Raw genomic sequence first — 14,302 nt, 5'->3', positions numbered from 1 at the left:
CTGTCCCTTTGAAAACAATTCAGTCCTATATCTCATTCTCTTGGATCTAGCTAAACGATTAGCATAAAAATTTATGATGTAATTATAGCTAGAGTTTTCATGGTGGGCAATAAAATTTTCAGATGTCAGCTTTTCATCTTAATGTAGGCAGTCTTACAAAAGAAACCAATGTGTATTTATGCAGGAAGAAAAAGGGTTGTATATGAGGAGGAAGAGTTTTGTTCCCTTCAAGTCATACTGCTTTGATCTCTATTTATTACCTCAAATATGTACATCTGGGTGGCCCAGTTGCCTTCTTACCACAGGGGCTACTGAAAGCCTGGGGACAAACCTCACTTTCCTTTGTTTCCTGCAGGAATGCAGAGGCAAAGTCTCAGAAATAAAGAAAATCTAAGCATATACTATGACCACCACAGATGCATTGTGGGATCATCTACCCCTCCCTCCTCCTCTCCATCATCATCATCACCATCATCCCCTTGCTTTCCTCTGATTTTACTCTTTTAAAAAAACCCTCAAAATTAAAGCCATTCCCTTTCTCCAAGGATCTATAAAGGAACCCAATGCCTATACTTTGAACACTAATTTCATTTCAAGTTATATCTTAAGTTTGGACCCTTACTTTTTTTTTATTTCTTTATGATTTCCCTGTAGTAGATATAATTTAGAAATGCATTTTTCCGTTTTTAAAAATAAGAAGGGCATTAATTTATGAGCTCTTTCTATCTTTTCAGCACTTTTCCCCATTGAAAAAGCCCTTTTGTTGGTATCTATACACATTGCTTGGAGAAGGAAATGGCAACCCACTCCAGTGTTCTTGCCTGGAGAATCCCAGGGACGGGGCAGCCTGGTGGGCTTCCGTCTATGGGGTTGCACAGAGTCGGACACGACTGGAGCGACTTAGCAGCAGCAGCAGCATACACATTGCTAAGGGGAACAAAATGTGATAAGATTTCTCTGGTGGGCATTTTGTCAATACGCATCAAAATCCTTAATATTATGCAGGAATTTTAAACCCAGAAGTTTCACATCTAAGAACTTACTTTAAGGAGAAAATTTGAGATAGATACAGACACAATAAGGAAAGCTTAAGGATATTCACTAAGTGCATTTTATAATTCAACCAAAAAATGAATTTCGTTAGGTAAGTGCTAGTGAATCCAAATGACAGGGACTTCCCTGGTAATCCAGTGATTAAGAATCTGCCTTCCAATGCAGGGAATGGGGTTCAATTCTCGATGGGGGAACTAAGATTCGACATGTCAATAAGCTCTCACATTGCAATGAAGAGCCTGCTTGCTGCAAACAGAATCCTGCCTGCCACAGCTAACACTTGATGCACCCAAATAGTTAAAAATTTTTTGAAATCTCAAATGATGGACTATTAGGTAGCCATCATAAGTCATATTTTTCAAGAATATTACTGACATAGAGGGGTTCATAATAAATTTCTAACCCAAAAACACATGCTACAAAACACAATGCTCGCTTTTATACCATTTTCAGATAGTATCAAGGTTAAAATGTTTAGAGTCAAAGACATCTTCATTCCAATACCCAGTTCTGTCACTTGCTCCTTACCCAATGTGGGTAGCTATCCAGCCTCACAGAGCCTCAATTTCCTCATGTTACTTAGAAATAATATGCAGCTCTTTGAAAGTTTAATTTTTACAATTTATTTATTTGACTGTGCCGAGCCTTAGCTGTGGCACACAGATCCTTAGTTGCAGCATGCAGGATCTAGTTCCCTGCGAAGTCTTAGCTATTGGACCATCAAGGTAGTCCCAGGAAGATTAAATTAAATAATGATGCAAAGCCCTAAGTACATGGCCCTACATATAATAAGTGCACCATAAATGGTTCTCAACATGTGTGCTATTTGAGGTTTTTGATTACAGGTAACAGAAATAAATTTTGGCCAACTGAAACAAAATTTATAGAAATAAATGTAGGAAAATTGGAGAACTAGGCCTCCAATCGGAAACAGGCAGAAACCAATTTAGCGTCAGGGGCTTAGAAATCGGGAATTAAAGTAGGAATGGTTTTGTAGTGGAGAGCCTGGTAGGGATGTTGCTGCTAGGATAAAAGAACACCAATCCCTTCACTGACTGTTTCACACACTCAAAATCAAAATCCCAGCAAGGAGCTGCTGTGGACTGAGCTGAAGCCACTGCACACCTTCTGGCTAGGAAAGAAACAATCTACACCCCACTGTTCATGTCAGGACTATTTACAAGAGCCAAGACTTGGAAGCGACCTAAACGTCCACTGACAGAAGAATGGATAGAGAAGATGTGGCACATGTCTACCATGGAATATTACTCAGCAAATGGAGTTTGTTATTATAAGAACAAAATAATGCCATTTGCAGCAACATGGATGAACCTAGAGATGATCATACTAAGTGAAATCAGACAGAGACAAACATCAGATGATGTCATTTATATGTGAAATCTAAAGAAACGACACAAATGAACTTTTTTACAAAACAGAAATAGAGTCACCAATGTAGAAAACAGACTTATGGTTACCAGAGGGGGAAGGGAAAAAGGAATAAATTGGGAGATTGGGATTGACATGTACACACCACTGCATATAAAACAGATAACGAATAAGGACCTACTATATAGCACAGGGAACTCTATATAATACTCTCGAGTGACCTAAATGGGAAAAGAATCGAAAACAAAGTGGGTATACGTATATGTATAACTGACTCACTTTGCTGTACAGCAGAAACTAACACAACATTGTAAATCAACTATACTGTAATAAAAATTTAAAAAGAAAAAGAAGAAAGAAACAATGTGGGCCTTCAAGAGCACAGGCAGCTGGATTTTTTTACCTCAGCAAGATGGTACACAATGGTTGTAGGCTGACTCTCCCAAAGGAAATCAGGGTTCTATAATGAAGGATGGTGGATGCTGCTGGGGGGCCATAAAATGACAGATGTTCTGGGACTTCCCTGATGGTCCAGTGGCTAAGACTCCAGGCTCCCAAGGCAAGGGGCCCAGTTTGGATCCCCGGTCAGGTAACCAGATTCCTTATGCTGCAACTAAGTTCACACTCCCCAACGAAAGATCTCACATGCTGCAACTAAGACCCGATGCAGCCAAAAAAAAATAAGGACAGGTGTTCTTATAGCAATAAGCATTAGGTAATTTTTTTTCATATTCTTTTCCATTATGGTTTCTCACAAAATAGTGAATATAGTTCCTCGTGCTTGTTGTTTATCCAACGTATATGTAATAGCTTGCCTCTGCTAATTCCAAGGTGCTTCACAGGTGGCTCTAGTGGTAAAGAACCCACCTGCCAAGGCAGGAGACATAAGAGATGAGCATTCGATCCCTGGGTCAGGAAGATCCCCTGGAGAAGGGTATGGCAACCCACTCCAGTATTCTTGCCTGGAAATGCCATGGATAGAGGAGCCTGGCAGGCTACAGCCCATAGGGTTGCAAAGAGTCGGACATGACTGAAACAACTTAGCACACAGCACAATCCCAAACTCCCAATCCTTCCCTTCCTTTTGGCAACCAAAATCTGTTCTCTTATCCATGAGTATATTTTTGTTTCCTAGATATGTTCATTTGTATTATATTTTAGATTTCACATATAAGTGATATCATATGTATTTATCTTTCTCTTTCTGACTTACTTCGCTTAGTATGATAATCTCTAGGTCCATCCATGGGGCTACAAATGGCATTATTTCATCCTTTTTGATGGCTGAGTTATTATTCATTGATCATGAGGTAATTCTGAATTGGAAAAAATGTAAATATCAAACATTTATTTTAAAAAAAAAAGCTCTTTCACCATACATGTGACCAGCATAAAGCCCTGTGAGGAGAACATAGAAGAAATTATTTTCATTTTACACAGAAAAACTGAGACTCAAGGAAGATAAGGGACTAACCCAAGGACTCTGCACTGTGTTTGGGGAGAGCTCAGACAAAGTCCTGACCCATTGTCTAAGGCTGTTCTCTAGGTACTCAGTGGAAATTGTCAAACATCCCCCAGCCTTCTCCGCTTCCCAACCCAAAAGTTCAAAGGACATAAGATTACTGGTTGGTGGTGTTTCCCTTTTAGGACTTGCTGGTCCCCCTGCCGCGTGGAGTTCAGGCCCTGAGCTGGAGGCCCTGCTGGAAGCAGGACAGTTGGCGTAGCAGAGGGAGGCCGGGAGATTTGGCAGCCCGCCTTCATCACATTTGGGGGAGGGAGTGGAGAACCGAGGACTGAGAAACCACTGGAGAATAAGTCAGGCTAGAGGAAGACAAAAAGCCGGGGGCCAACCTAAAGAGGAAGTGGTATGGAGAGCAGGCAGTGGGGAGACAGAAAGAATGATCTTTTTTTTAAGCCAAAGAATTGGGAAAATTGTTAACTCAGCCAGAAAGGGGCCCAGTGGTTACCAAGATCTCCTGCACCTGGCTGCAGAGAAAAAAGTGAAAACCTCACAAAACTGCCTCCTCCTCTCTGAAATAAATCACTTCTCATGATTTACTTTGATATTTGACATCTAAGTTACTTAGGGTTATTTTCTGCTTTTTCTCTCTCCCTAGCTTATAGAAAAGCCCACCAGAAAGAACAAACCAACTGCAAATTCCCAGATTTCACAAGATACAATGAACAGCCAAATAGTTCGAGAAAGATCCTATTTAGGAGTCATCTTATCTAAAATATGCATTTTTCAGTTAGAGAAACTGAGACACAGAATTACGAGTTTGTCCACATCTATTTATTTACTTTAAGACACTTAAAATATGACTAGGTCAGGAACTGGCAAACTTTTTCTATTAAGGGCCATCTGGTGAATATTTTTGGTGTTGAGGGTTATGTGATCTCTGTTATAATACTCAACTCTGCCACAATAGAGCAAAACAGCCATAGACAATATAGACACACATGATTATGGCTTTATTCCAATAAAACTTTATTTAAAATACAAGGTGTGGGCCAGTCTTGCCCAGTAGGCTGCAGTTTGGCAAAACCTGATCTAGACCTAGGTATTTACTAAATACCATGTAAACAGAAAAACAATATGAGCCAATAGTGGGCATAAATTAAATTCCCATAGAAATGATAATAATAATTGCTACAATTTATGAAGTACTTCCTGTGTGACTTTCCTCACTTAGTTGTTCCACCAGTCCTCTGTGACACACACTAGATGCTCTCCATGTTTACAGACAAGAAAATGAAAACAGGGACTTCCTTGGTGGTCTGGTGGTTAAAAATCTGCCTTCCAATGCAAGGGACGTGAGTTCAATCCCTGGTCAGGGAACTGCAATCGATCCCACATGCCACAGGGCAACTAAGCCGCACACCGCAACAAAGACCCAGAACAGCCAAAAATAAAAATAAAATTTAAAAAAAGAAAATGAAAACACATGCAAGTCAAATAACTTGCCAATGGTCAGAAAGCTTGGAGGTGTGCTTTGAACCCAGATCTGTCTCACTTCAGGACTCGAGTGCTTAACTACATCAGGTAAGAACACAAATACCAAGAAGGCAGAACAGAAACTAAGTGATGTTCCTCACAAAGCATTTACAGTTTTCATGTTTGTCTGAAAGAAATTTCCACAAGTTTATGTATTTTAACAATGCATCTGTATCAGCAATTTGGATGAGTCATGAGTCTGCCTCTCTGTCTCTCTCTGTACATTCATTTTGTTACATCTTTCTCGCAATCAGTCTGTCAGGCTCTCTCTAGCACACACACCAGGATTTAAGGAAGGATATTAGCTGGAGCCCACCCACCTCACACACTGGGAAGCGAAAGGTCTCGAACAGAGAGGAATTTAAGCCTGAAGGGGAGAAGAGGACAGCTCTTGATGATTATCCTAAATTTCTGAAGCCAAACCAGGGAAGACTTGAGGAAATGACTCACTGAACCCAGGAGAAAGAAAAACAGCCAAGTGATGGCCGGAGAAAATGAGGATAATATAGCCTTACTGTTAAAGTGAGGGTTAGCAGTCCACAGAGACCCAGAAAGGAAACACTGAAATGGCTGAGTTACATTCCTGAAACTAACATGCAATATTGTTTTATCAGGCTTATGGCTGTTTGGGCCAAGAATGAGGCAGGAACAGATTTCTTCGTAACAGAGACATCATCTCATGTTCTTTGCTGTCCCCAGATAGTCTCCTCTGCTACAGCCCTAATGGGAAACCACAGCCATTTCTGTCCCTTCTCGTCTTCTTTTTTTCTTTTTTCCCCACAAAAACTGGTTGTTCCTGACTCCAATGCTGAGATTGGTGTGACAAACAGATGTACTCTACTGTAGCAGTTAAAAAATCTAACATTCGTCCTGTGCCCAAAGTCCAAAGGACTTTGAGCCATCAATTTTCCAGCTAAAAAAGAAGCCTGATAGGAAACGTTGGGGAATGTGTTCAAGTATGAATACAGTTGGCTTGCACTTGGTAGATCATTAGCAACAAAACAAAACGATGAGGTAAGTAAATTTTGTCCTTGGCCTTTTCCTATCCATCTATCAAACTGTCCCTGAATTAACCTTAATGCAAAGCTCTGGTCGTGTCACTCTGTGCGCAAAGACCTGCAAAGTTAACACAGTAACAGCTTCCCTGGTGGCCCAGTTGGTAAAGAATCTGCCTGAAATGCAGGAAACCACCTGAAATTATCCCTGGGTCAGAAAGATCCCCTGGAGAAGGAAATGGTGACCCATTCCAGTATTCTTGCCTGGGAAATCCCATGGACAGAGAAGCCTGGTGGACTATGGACAGAGGAGCCTAGTGGGCTACAGTCAGAGGAGCCTGGTGGGCTACAATCCATGGGGTCTCAAGAGTTGGGCACGACTTACGGACTAAACCACCACCACCATCACACTGCTGTGAAACAGGCACTTTTGTACATTGCTGATGGAAGTGTAAACTGGTACAATCTCTAAGGAGAGCATTTTGGCAATGTCTGCTAAAATTATGAATGTACCTATATTTTATCTAAGAATATGTCCTAGAGCTGCAGCACATTTGTATGCAATGAAGCATTATAAGATTATCTGTCATATTATTAAGAATAACAGATTAGATACACTTCTGCTCCTGGATACAGGGTAGGAGGTCACAAGAGGCCAAAGCTCTTGCTGCAACAACTTTAAACAAATGGACAAAAGGAAAGAAACATCTTAAAGGCATCAAAGAACTGTAGAGAATTAGATGAACTAAAAGTCCAGAGGAAAAAGCCATTCTTAGGGCTGGGAACAGAAAGACAATCCAGGCTCTCAATCAAAAGCCTGGAAAGGACGTGCCTAAAGGACAGAGACAAACCAGGGATTGACAGAATCTTGCTAAAACTGTAAATCCAGCCTCAACTTAGTCCATGACTGCTGCTGCTGCTGCTAAGTCGCTTCAGTCGTGTCCGACCCTGTGCGACCCCAGAGACGGCAGCCCACCAGGCTTCCCCGTCCCTGGGATTCTCCAGGCAAGAACACTGGAGTGGGTTGCCATTTCCTTCTCCAATGCATGAAAGTGAAAAGTGAAAGTGAAGTCGCTCAGTCGTATCCGACTCTTAGCGACCCCACGGACTGCAGCCCACCAGGCTCCTCCGTCCATGGGATTTTCCAGGCAAGAGTACTGGAGTGGGGTGCCATCACCTTAACTAACAAAGGAAAAAAGAAGATACCTCTCTGGTGAAAGTCATCATCAAAGAACTCACTAGGCTGCCTTAAGAGCAAACAGAACATAAAACTCAGAATAAACAAAGTATATATTTTAAAATCAGTCAAAATTTTAAAATTCAAAAGCAAGTCAATAGTAACTATGCAAATTGAACCACAAAAAGAAACTAAACTGGGAATAAAGAATATGTCCAACAGTGAGACATACTCTATGTAATACACCTGGAATGGAGTCCCAAAAGAAGAGGTGGGCAAGATAATGGAACAGAAGAATATTTGAAAACATATCACTGAGAAATTTCCAGACATGAAGGAAGACATAAACCTACCAATTCAAGAAGCTCAATAATCCCCCAAACATGGTAAATACAAAAAACAACAACAACAACTCATACCTGAACATATTACAGAAGCCATTGAAAAACAATGAGAAATTCATAAAAGCAGCTAGAGGGAGAAACACCCATTGTCTTAAGGGAGCTACAGTAAGACTGTATGTGCTAAGTCACTTCAGTCATATCTAACTCTGCAACACCATGGACTGTAGCCCATCAGGCTCCTCTGTCCATGGTATTCTCCAGGCAAGAATACTGGAGTGGGTTGCCATTTCCTCCTCCAAGCGATCTTCCCGACATAGAGTTCAAACTCATGTCTCTTATATCTCCTGCATTAGCAGGCAGATTCTTTACCACCAGTGCCACCTGGGAACAATAAGACTGACTCCTAACTTTTTTTTATAAAGCTTTTTAAAAAATATTTATTTTTGGTTGTCCTGGATCTTCCATTGCTGTATGTGGGCTTCTCATTGCAGTGGCTTCTCTAGCTGCTGAGCACAGATTCTAGGCACAAGGGCTTCAGTAGTTACAGCACACAGGCTCAGTAGTTGTGGCTCACAGGCTTAGCTGCACCTCAGAATGTGGAATCTTCCTGGACCAGGGATTCAACCCACGTCCCCTGCATTGGCAGGCAGATTCCTATTCACTGTATCACCAGGGAAGTGCCCGACATCTAACTTTGCTAAAGAAACTATGTGTGGTGTCCATGGAAGTGCACTCATCAGACATTCCTTCAAGAAAGCCTGCTGCAGGGAGCATATCTGACAGCTGCTACACTTTCAGATCCACAGAAACCTTCACTCCAAGTCATACTCCCTCTGGGCTGCTTCCACCCAATGAATGAGTACAACGAAGGTATTAGAACCAGGCCACTTCAGTAGAAGCAGGATTTCTCTAACAGCCAACTTATACTCAGGAGATCTCCACTGGTCTAGCCAAGCATTTCTTACAACTGTTGCATAGTCTGAAGCTTTTATGACCCAATTCTTTCTTCCTTCCCATCTTGGTGGCAGAAATTCCTGGTTGTCTGAAGGTTCTCCCTTCCTACACCTCTCCTTCTTTTATTTTTCACAGGCATTTTTCCTCCAATAAATCTTCCTCGCATTTTTAATCCCATCTTGGTGTTTGCTTCCCATAGAACTCAAAAGTGATGCTATGGAAGTCAGAAGACAATGTAATATGACTTCTTTAAAGTGGGGGGGAAACCCTGCCAATCTAGAGTTGCTTGACAGTAAAAATATTTTTGTCAAACAAAAACGAAGAGAATTTGTTGCCAGCAGCACACCATTGATGTAAGTACAATAGCAATTTCTTTAGGCAGATGGGAAATTTTCCTAGCTAGAAACACAGAAAATAGGGAGGAATTGGAAAGCACTGAAGAGTACACACTTGTGGAAAAATATTTTTAAAAAATTAACTCTTTAAAGAAACAACAATAACATTTTTTAGAGTTTAGAACATGTAACACAAAACATATAACAGCAGCACAAAAGGTAGGACGGGGCAAATGAAATCAAGTTAGAAGATTCTTACATTCTCCAGAAAATGTACTGGCAAGGGAGACTATAATAAGTTAAGTATGCATACTGAAGTCTCTAGGGCAATGCCACTCAACTGGAGCAGATTTACTCACAAGAGACATTCGTCAGGGACTTGGTTGGTGGTCCAGTGGTTAAGAGCCTGCCTACTAATGCAGAGGACACAAGTTCAATCCCTGGTCCGGGAAGACTGCACATGCTGAAGAGCAACTAAGCCTGTGCACCACAACTTCCAAGTCTGGCCCTAGAGCCCCAGAGCCACTACTCCTCAAACCTGAGTACCTAGAGCCTGTCTCCACAACAAGAGAAGGTACCACAACGAGACCACGCACCTCAAGGAAGAGCAGCCCCCTCTCACTGCAACTAGAGAAAGCCTGCTTGTATCAGTGGAGATCCAGAACAACCACAACAGCTTTTAAACGTAAATCAACTATAGTGAAAGTGAAGTCGCTCAGTCGTGTCCGACTCTTTGCGACCCCATGGACTGTAGCCCACCAGGCTTCTTGGTCCTTGGGATTTTCCAGGCAAGAGTACTGGAGTGGGTTGCCATTTCCTTCTCCAGGGGATCTTCCTGACCCAGGAATTGAACCCGGCTCTCCCGTATTGTAGGCAGACGCTTTACTGTCTGAGCTACCTACTTCAATAATAAAAACAAATTTTAAAAGAGAGACATTTGGCAGATAGATAGATAGGCAGCTAGCTGATAGAGCAGGAGAGATAGAGAAGTACTGAGAGACAAGAAGAAAGATTTACCAGTATCTGTAGAAATTTTTGGTTGTCACAACTACGTCACAAAATCATCCTCAGTTGAGATATAAATGACAGAATGTCAGAGTAGATGAAAAAACTTTACCCAACTCTATGCTGTCTCTAAGAAACTTACTTCAAATGTAATGACAGAAGTGTGTGAATGCTCAGTCATGTCCAACTCTTTGTGACCATATGGACTGTATCCTGGCAGGCTCCTCTGTGCATGAGATTCTCTAGAAAGAATACTAGAATGGGTTGTCATTTCCTTCTCCGGGGGATCTTCCCGACCCAGGGACTGAACCCTCGGGTCTTGCATTGACAGGCAGATTCTTTACCACTGGGCCTCTTGGGAAGCCCCAAAGAGATAGGTAGGTTAAGAGAAAAAGGAAGGAAAAAGAGGTTCTAGACAAACCCCAATCAAAAGAAAGCTGGAGTGGCTGTATTAATATCAAAGTAAACTGTAGAGCAAAATAATTTACTAGGGATAAAGCAGAGTATCACATAATGATAAAAGGCTCATTTCACCAAGAAGACATGGCAACTCTAAATATGTTTGTACCTTTAACTGGACTTCAAAATGCACGAAGCAAAAACTGATGGAACTAAAGACAGAAACAGACAAATTCACAAGTATAGTTAGAGACTTCAATTTGCCTCTCTCGGTAACTGATAAAAGTAATAGGATAAACTTCCCCAGCAGTCTAATGGTTAAGATCTTGCCTTCCAGTGTAAGGGGTACAGGTTCGATCGCTGGTTGGGGAACTAAGATCCCACATGCCTCAAGGTGTGGATTAAAAAATGCAGGATTATTTTTTAAAAAACTAATAGGAAATCAGCAAGGATGTATTGTAGATGAACTGAACAACATCAACCAAAAGGATCTCACTGAAATTTTTAGAACTTTCTGCCTCCAGTGGCAGAATACATATTATTGTCAAGTGCATGTGGCAGTCTCTAAGATAGACTATATGCCTGGTCATGAAGCAAACTGTACAATATTTAAAAGAACTGCAATCAGGTGAAGTATGCTCTCTGACAATAACAAAACTAAGATGGAAATAACTGTAGAAAGACAACAGAAAATCTCCTAACACTTGGGAATTAACTATCATCTTTCTAAATAAACCTGTGCATCAGAGAAGTCTCAAGAGAAATTAGAAAATATTTTAAACTCAACAAAAATGAAAATACAACATATCAAAATTTGCATAATGATTAAAAGCAGTACTTAGAGGGAAATTTATACCATTAAATGCTTACAGAAAGGACTTAAAGAAACTAGAAAAAGAAGAACAAAATAAACTCAAGGCAAGCAGAAAGAATGAATCATAAAGATAAAGGCAGAAGTCAATAAAATTGAAAAAAGAAAAATAATAAAGTCAAAATAACCAAAATATTATGTCAAAAGATCAATAAAACACAAATTAACCTGTAGTGAAACATACAAAAAAGAAAGAAGACATAAATTATTAATATCAACAATGAAAGAGAAAATATCACTACAGACCCTACATATAGGAAAATAAATAAATAAAGGGATACTGTGAGCAACTCTTCACTCAAAAATATGACAACTAAGAGTCGGATACAACTGAGCGACTTCACTTTCACTTTTCACTTCCATGCATTGGAGAAGGAAATGGCAACCCACTCCAGTGTTCTTGCCTGGAGAATCCCAAGGACGGGGAAGCCTGGTGGGCTGCCGTCTATGGGATCGCACAGAGTCGGACATGACTGAAGTGACTTAGTAGTAGTAGATGAAATGGACCAATTACTCAAAACTACAAATACTAAACCTCATCCATGATGAAACAAATAACGTGAATAGTCCAAAACTATTTAAGAAATTGAATTCATGGTTTAAAATCTAGAAAAAAATTATCCAGCACTTCTTCTCATTTGTAATGAGAAAATTTCAAGTTCTCTTAGCTCACAGTATTGCCAGCCGTGAAACTTCAGTGGTTTTTTTGTTTCTCTTTCTTTAACACCAATTTGAGTTGAATTTCCTGTGACCTAAAGGCAGGTTTCTAAAACATAGTTTTCTGGAGTTTTCTCCATAGTTAAATACTACAGTTGTTGAGTGTTCAGATACAATACTGAGATGACTCAGAGTAGGAATTATAAAGGACTGGTAACAATCATTAGTGGTAGTGTATTGTCTGGAGTAGGAAATGGCAATCCACTCCAGTATTCTTGCCTGGAGAATTCTGTGTATAGAGGAGCCTGGCAGGCTACCATCTATGGGGTTGCAAAGAGTCAGACACAACTGAGCGACTGAACACACACATGGTGGTAACAGCATTAGAGTGTAATAAGAAGAACTGTGGGGACTTCCCTGGTGGCCCAGTGGTTAAGAATCCACCTTGCAATGCAGGGGACACAGGTTTAATCCCTGGTCGGGGAACTAAGATCCCACATGCCCCAGAGTAACTAAGCCCATGAGCCCCAGCTAATGAAGCCTGGGCACTCTGGAGCCCATGCTCCACAACTAGAGAATCCGTGCACCGCAACGAAAGGTCCCACGTGACACAGTGAGGATCCTGTGTGCCACAAACAAGACTTGACACAGCCAAATAAATACACATTAAAAGAGAGAGAGAGAAAGTTAGAATAATAACTAGGTAATATTTAAAATGGAGAAGGAAATGGCAACCCACCCCAGTGTTCTTGCCTGGAGAATCCCATGGACAGAGAAGCCTGGTAGGCTGCAGTCCATGGGGTCGCACAGAGTTGGACATGACTGAAGCGACTTGGCAGCAATATTTAAAAATTGCTTTCTTGACTTATCTTTCCATTATTTAGTCTTAAAAAATATAAGCAAAAACACACCTATGGTTGTATTCCACTTCCTCTCCTTTTTCAAAAGCTCTTCTTTTCCTTGCTGATTCCACAGACAGTATATTTTGATTATTTCAAAGTTGTGGATAGGACTCTTCCTCACTGCTTATCACAGATGCATAGTATTCTATTCCTGTGGATATAGTATTGTTTATTCAACCAGTCCTCTACTCATGAACATTTGAATGTTTTAGTCTCCTGGTTTTGTAGATGATGCTGCAATAAAGTGATTTGTTCACAAAAAAAAAGAAAGAAAGAAAGAATTGTGGCTAAGATATACAAAGCATTTACTGATGACACTGCAAAAAAACTTACATTTGCAATAGGCAGCACAGTATTGTAGAGGAAACAGAAGTACATACATTAAGTGAAAAAAAAACAGTAGAATGGAGTATCAAGTGGGATTTTCTGGAGAACAGTTTTCTTCCAACCTACTGTCTGGTTGGGATCATCATGCTCTGGAGAAGGTGAAACTTAAAAAAAAAAAAAAAAAGCCATTTTTCCCACCCATAGGAAAATGCCTGAAATGGCACAAAATTGGTTTCCAGGAAAGTGCTCCTAGCCTGAGAAAAACCAAGTCCTCCCAGCATCAAGATCCTGCCAAGAGAGGGGGCCAGTTTGTGCTTCTCCAGTGAAGACTCGTCTTTTTTGCCAATTAGACCATAGATCCATCAACTGTACATGCTGAGGGCTCCCAGAACCTTCTGAAACACACACACCATGAGCAGTGAGTGGACACAGAGTTCCTGAGAGAGCTACCAGCTTAATAGGAGGAACATCTTGATGAGATGGCCCGTCTTTATGCTGATATAACAATGATCATCAGAGAAAGAGACATATCATTATACTGCGAATATGCAGGATCTAAAAAGAAATGATATAAATGAACTTATTCACAAAACAGAAACTGACTCACAAACTTGGAGACCGAACTTAATGGTTGCCAGTGGGGAAGGATGGAGGAAAGAAATAGTTAAGGAGTTTGGGATACACTGCTGTATTTAAAAGAGAACCAACAAGGACCTACCGTGTAGCACAGGGAACTCTGCTCAGTGTTATCTGGAAGCCTGGACGGGAGAGGAGTTTGGAGGAGAATGGATACATGTATTTGTATGGCTGAGTTGCTTTGCTATGTACCTGAAACTATCACAACATTGTTAATTAGCTATATTCCATTATAAAATTTAAATTAAAAAAGATCTTCAAAA

The sequence above is a fragment of the Bos indicus x Bos taurus genome, chromosome 28 (genome assembly GCF_003369695.1).
Source record: "Bos indicus x Bos taurus breed Angus x Brahman F1 hybrid chromosome 28, Bos_hybrid_MaternalHap_v2.0, whole genome shotgun sequence".
Classification (NCBI taxonomy): Eukaryota; Metazoa; Chordata; class Mammalia; order Artiodactyla; family Bovidae; genus Bos; species Bos indicus x Bos taurus.
The sequence above is the reverse complement of the archived record's forward strand: the minus strand, read 5'-3'. Positions refer to the sequence as shown.